Below are 6,677 nucleotides of genomic sequence, written 5' to 3' on the forward strand. Positions count from 1 at the left end.
TTCAAGCTGAGATTAGGGTGGGGACAGAGCCAAACCATATCACCAAATATGAAGAGACTGTGGATCAAAAAGGTCATTTTGAACTAATACAGGAAGTGAGAGTTTAAATTAGAACAACCACTTTGGAAAACAATTTGGATTATCTTATAAAAATGAGCATTCTCATGTGTTATGGCAAAGTAATTCCTCTATGATAGGCCCTGGAGAAACTCTTGCCCATATGTACGAGAAGTAGTAAACAAAGAAAAGAAATGCTCATGTAATCCCATTCATAACAGCAAAAATCTAGAAATAAGCCAAATGTTCATTAATAGGAGAATGGGTAAATAAATTATACCCTTAAAAAACTAAATAATATGTCATTTAGGACAATAATATATATGCAATAAAACAATGTTTTTTTAAAGGAAGAGAATCCTAAACATAAATTCAGGGCAGTAGTTACCCTGGGGCTGAAGGTTGTAAATCAGGAAAAGGGACAGAGGAGGAGCAGATGTTAGGATCAGAACCCTAGTTCTTTGGTTGTGTTGTGGGTTCACAAGTGATTACCATATTATTCAAATACAGTTACATAAAGGCCCAGGCACAGACAAGGATGAAATCGGAGCCAAGGTATGCTGTGAGCCAAGGAATATGATTAATCCAATTTTGTGCACCTTAAGCCGTTTGAAAAACAGGAAAGCAAAACAGCCAAATAATTTTTAAGCAATTGAATACGGGGTGCTATGTTCTGAATGTGTCCCCCTAAAATTAATCACCAATGTCATAGGATTAGGAAGTACGGCCTTTAGGTAGTGATTCAGTCATGAAGGGAGAGTCTTCATGAATAGGTTTAGGGTCCTTACACAAGGACGGGAGGAAGTGGGCTTCCCCTGTTTTGCCCTTCTGCTTTCTGCCTTGTGAGAACACAGTGCATCCCCTCCTGAAGACATAGTGCACAAGGCGCCATCTTGGATGCAGAGACCAGGCTCACACCAGACACCAATTGTGCTGGCACCTTGATCTTGGACTTCTAGCCTATGGAACTGTGAGGAATACATTTCTGTTCTTCAGAAATTACCTAGCCTAGTGTATTTTCTTATATAGTAGCACAAACTCATTAAGGCATAGTGCCTCTTGTCATTTTCTTCTACAGTTTCCTTTGTTGCCTCTTTAGCAGTGTGTCATTTTATATTTGACCTTCATAATATCTCTTACTTTTTGTTTTTCACATTTCTGTTCCAAGTGTATTCTTAGATACATATTTTTCACTATTTGTTAGTATCCAGGTCAGAAAGTCCAGGATACATTCTTTTAAGGGTTCAGTTTCTGCAACAATGAAGTATTAATGCCTCCTGTAAACTAGATATTTCCTTTCCAATTGTAACTGCCATCTGGAAGCAAAGTGCAATTACAGTCTATGAGTGTGGAGTTGATTTTTAACATTTCTAGAGGATGGTTAAATGCTGGTTTTTAATCACACAGACACATTGATTGCTTGGCATACTAGGGTATCAGTTGCTAGTTATCTCTGTATTATCCAAGCTGTTACAGAGGGAAAGCACAGACCGTGAAGTTGGACCAGCTGTCATACCCACAACATTTGGGGAGCTTTGATTTTTTTTTAACCTTTAGCTGCTTAACTGTCACATGTAGCACCTCAGGTGAAAGGCACTTTTATTGTGGGGACTTTCCCTTAGTGCTCTGTGGTGCAAAAGGGCAGACCTATGGAGAAGCATTTCAGTATTTTATGTGTCAACAGGAAAGTTAAAGGAACAAATTCTTATTGTATCTTTTAGTCCCTGAAGACAAAACCACAGTGACAGTAAGTAGGTCAAGGCATTGTATCCAGAGAGGGTCAGCCTTGGTCTTTGAGAGTGAGTCCCCTTTACCCCACTGTCAAGACTCACTGAGCAGACGGGAAAGTTCAGGTGGAACATGCAGTGAAGAGCAAACACGGTGGGGGGCGCTCACTGTCGTGCACTACCATACCTGCCATGGTCAGCAGACCTGTCTTCTACTTGACAACAGGCATGTTGATAAACATTTTCTTGGAGAGTTTCTTGATTCTTGCCAGTTGTGGCAGGATGGACTGGCTTAGAGGAGCTCAGGAAAGTTGTTAAACAACACAGAAACAAGATGAATTGTACTCCTCAGCAGGCCTAGGTTACAGCAGCATGTCCTTGAAGCCTCAGCCACTCCTGGGACACAGCATAATGCCCCTAATGAAATTTGGTGCGGTGAGGGTTGCTAATCCCTGTGTCCAGGGGCAAAAAGAGACATAAACAGCAAAAAGTTATAAAATAAGCGGGACTAACATCTGCTTCTTGTGGGAGGTAGGGATTTAAGATATAAGAATTTAGCTGTAGGAGCAAGCTCACACCTGTAATCTCAGCACTTGGGGAGGCCAATGCAGGAGGACGGCTTGAGCCCAGGAGTTTGACATGAGCCAGGCAACATAGTTAGTCCCCATTGGTACAAAAATGTTTTTGAAGAAAAGTAGTTGAGTGTGGGGGCACATGCCTGTAGTCCCAGGTACGTGGGAGGCTGAGGCAAGAAAATCGCTTAAGCCTGGGAGATGGAGGCTGCAGTGAGCTATGATCACAACAACGCACGCCAAACTGTGAGTCCAGAGACCTGAGCTGGCGCCTTGATGCGGGGTCCCCTTGCACCGGTAGACGAAGTCGGCTCCAGGAGGTCCTGAGGACAGGACTCCGAGGGTTTGGCCCTGGAGGGCCCGAGGCCCCCACACTCACAACGCCCCCTACTACATCCCCGCTCCAGCCACGACCGCGACTGCCACAGAAGCCCCTGCCCATGCGTCGCCAAACCTGTTTAAAGGGGCCGCAGCCGGACTTTGAAGAGCAAAGGAGTCGGCCTGGGCAATGCGCAGGCGCGAGGCGCCAGCCCATACTCCTGTCACAGTGACTCCAAAGGTTGTCTGAGGACGAATCCCTGAGCCTTGACAAAGCAGGAGCTCTGAGTGGCAGTGCGTCGGTGTTGAGGCTCCAGCCTGACCAATCCAGGGAGGTCGACAAAACAGTTTCAGGACACCATGCTACACGGAGGGCTGACCAGGATGCAGAAACAGCAGACGGAGTCCAGGGAAAGCAGCGCGACATCCCAGGCTCAGGCCTACCCGGATGGTGTCCGGGTGAGCCCCATCAAAAGTCGTGCCCCCCGTGATCTCAAGGACAGGTCTGCCTGTATGCCCTTGGGTTGCTCTCTCACCTGAGGGTCGTTCTCCCAAAGAGCAGAACCCCGCAGCCTCTTGGATTGCCTGGGGGTGTGTGTTTCTGTGCCACTGCTTTATGTCTGTGTGTGTGTGTCTCCCATTCTCTCTTCTCTGTCTCTCAATCTCTGTCTGTTTCTCTCGCTTTCCATGTCGGTGTGTGTGTGCCCGTGTGCGTGTGTGTATTGGGAACAATGTGCCCAGTGCACTACGAAGCGATTTCTTGCATGCCAGCGTGTCTTTAGTGGGCCTTTTTCTGCGTCTCTGCCTGGGTCATGTGGCCGGTTGTCAATAGTTTCTGCGGCGGTTCCACTTTGGCGTTGTGAAGACCTCGACGACTTGAGAAGATGTGTCGGTCTCAGAGAAATTGAAATTTCATCGCGATCCTCAGCTGCCTCTTTTCAACGATCAAGATGACCACACTCCAGCAAAAAAAAAAAAAAAAAAGCCTCACAGGAGCTCCTTGTCTTGCAGGAGGGGAGCAGCCACCCATGTGAAAGGAGTTGGTTCTATCTCCTCGCGGCTCTTCTCTGAGAAATGAAGCCACACCACGAAACAATCTTAAAGAAGAAGCTGAGAATGGGACATGGCAAGGATCTCTGTCAATGGAACGCTAGCCTCTCAGGACAAGTCACCCGTTTGGCACTCTTCCCCTTATGCCGGTGGCAGTCGTGCCCAGGTGTTTTTGATTTTCCTTGGCATTCATGGAAAGGTCACCTGTGCCCCCCTTCCACGGGGCACATGCCTGGACAACATTGTTTGTTTCATCATAGCCCCATATGCCCTCGGTGGCACACATTCACACCACCTGCTCTGGGATACGTCAGTGCCATGGGTGGTCTCATTCGCTCCACCTAGGATTCGCCCCTATCTCTCTTTGCACGTGTCCTTGTAAGAGGTGTCAGCTTGCAGTAGCCCCTTGCCTGGCTTTTAGAAGCCAGGCAGGCAACTCCTCTTTCAAAGGAGGAGGGAGGCAGAGGGCTCATGGATGAGTGAATTTTCAGCTGACACCACGCCTTGAGGCCCATGGGATCATTCTGTACTGCAGTGAGGCCCTGCCTGCCTCATCAGATGTGGTGAGCCCATCCTTTCTCACCCGGAGGGATCCAGAATCCGATCTGAAGAAGAGTCTTGAGATCCCAGCAGGCGCCCTGAAGCTCCCCCTCCACCGGTGGAAGTTGGATTGAGGAGGTCCTGAAGAGAGGACTCCAGGGAGTTTGGCCCTGGGACGCTCCTGGCCCATTCTCCCACGCCGCCCCCTACAGGACCCTGCATCCAGCCATTGCCTCCGCTACAGCAGGAGGCCCCCTGCAGCCGCGCAGCCGCCCTTGTTTAAAGGGGCAGCAGCCTGACTTCCAGGAGCAGAGCACGGAGTCCGCCCATCAAATACGCATGCGCGAGGCGCGAGCTGCTTCTCCTTTCACAGTGATTCCCAAGGTTGTCTTAGAAACCAGTCCCTAAAGCTCGGCAAAGCAGGAGCCCTCCTTGGCAGTGCTTGGGTGTCGGTGCTCTGAGGCTCCAGCCTGACCTCTCCACGGGGTGGAAAGGAACGTTTCCTGATGCCAGGAGTCGGAAAGGGCGGACCAGGATGACGAAACCACAGGCGGAGTCCAGGGGAAGCAGCACGGCATCCCAGCCTCAGGCCTGCCCCGAAGGTGTTCAGGTGAGTCTCCCCAAATTACGTGCCCCAGTGATCTCGAGGACAGGTCGGCCTGCATGCCCATGGGCTGCTATCTCACCCCAGGGACGTTGTCGTCAAGAGCAGAACCCCGCAGCCGTCAGTGGTTGCCTTGGGTGTGTGATTCTGTACCACTGCTGTAAGAGAGGGTCTCTGGGTGTCTCCCATTTTCTCTTCTCTCTCTGTCTTTCATTCTTTGTGTGTTTATTTCCCTCTGTCTGTCGGTTTGTGTGTGTGTGCCCATCAGCGTGTGTGTGTTTCGACCAATGTGCCCTGTGCGCCAAAAAGCGATTTCTTGCACTTCGGCTTGTCTTTGGTGAGCCTCTTTCTGTGTCTCTGCCTGGGTCATGCGGCCAGTTGTCAATCGATTTCGCGGTGGTTCCACTTTGGGGTTGTGAAGGTCTCAAACACGTGAGGAGATGCATCGGTCCCGGAGCAACTGAAATCTCATCCCCATCCTGAGCGGCCTCTTTTCTGGGATCAAGATGACCACACTCCAGCCAAGGACAAAAGCCCAGCAGGAGCTCATTGTCCTACAGGAGAGGAGCAGACCCATGTCAGAGAAGACGGTTGTATCTTTTCAGGGCTCTTCACTGAGAAATGAAGACACACCACGACACAGTCTTAAAGAGGAAGCCGGGAATGGGAGATGGCAACAATCCCTGTCACTGGAACGCTGGCCTCTCACGACAAGTCACCCTTTTGGCACCCCTCCCCTTATGCCCGTGGTGGTGGCACGGTGCTGTATCCTTCCTGGGCTCTGGCTCTGCTCTGTCCTCCCTCTTGCTCTGTCTCCCTTGTTTCTCAGGGGCCTAGATGCTTCTTGGTCTGGCTGAATGTCTTCAAAAAAGATCACTTCGCAGTGCATCAGGGAGACACTTTGTGGAGATCCATGTCATGATTGTTTCTCTCTCCAACCTGTTTCTGCTTGATTGGGCGGGTTTGATGACCCTGGAGCTCTTGGCTTCCACATGTGTCTCTATGTTTCACATCATGGGGGGGTGGATTGCCGAGAATGAGCGGTAGGCGACCCGTGACTGGCCTTGTCTTCTAGGACAGCTGGTTTCGCATTTCCTCTGCACATCCAGTCTCATTCTTGAGGGACATCCTCTCCTCGGCTCCTGGGCGGACTGATTCTCTGAATCTTTTGCCCCCTCCTGGATCCCAGGTGTTCTTTGATTTTCCCTGGCATTGATGGAAAGGTCCCTTGTGCCCCGCTTCCACCGGGCACATGCCTGGACACCATGGTTTGTTTCGCCATCACCCCATATGCCCTCGGTGACACACGTTCACACCATCTGCTCTAGGATACGCTAGTGCCACACGTGGTTGCATTGGCTCCACTTCGGAATTGCCCCTGTACCCGTTTGCACGTGTCCTGGAAAGCAGTATCAGCTTCCAGGAGCCCCAGAGCTTTTAGAAGCGGGGCAGGCCACTGCTCTTTCAAAGGAGGAGGAGGCAGACGGCTCATGGGTCACTGAACTTTCAGCTGACACCACGCCTTGAGGCCCATGGGATCATTCTGTGCTGCAGCGAGGCCCTGCCTGCCTCAGTAGATGTGGTCAGCCCATCCTTTCTCACCTGGAGGGGTCCAGAGTCGGATCTGAAGAGCAGTCCTGAGACCGCAGTAGGCGCCCTGAATCTCCGCCTCCCTCAGTGGAAATCGGCTCAAGGAGGTCCTGAAGACGGGACTCCTGGGGGTATGGTCCTGGGAAGTCCACAGCCCCCTCTCCCATGCGGCCCCCTGCTGGACCCCGGATCCAGCCGCTGCCAAGGCTGCAGCGGTAG

This window comes from Symphalangus syndactylus, chromosome 14, assembly GCF_028878055.3.
Source record: "Symphalangus syndactylus isolate Jambi chromosome 14, NHGRI_mSymSyn1-v2.1_pri, whole genome shotgun sequence".
Classification (NCBI taxonomy): Eukaryota; Metazoa; Chordata; class Mammalia; order Primates; family Hylobatidae; genus Symphalangus; species Symphalangus syndactylus.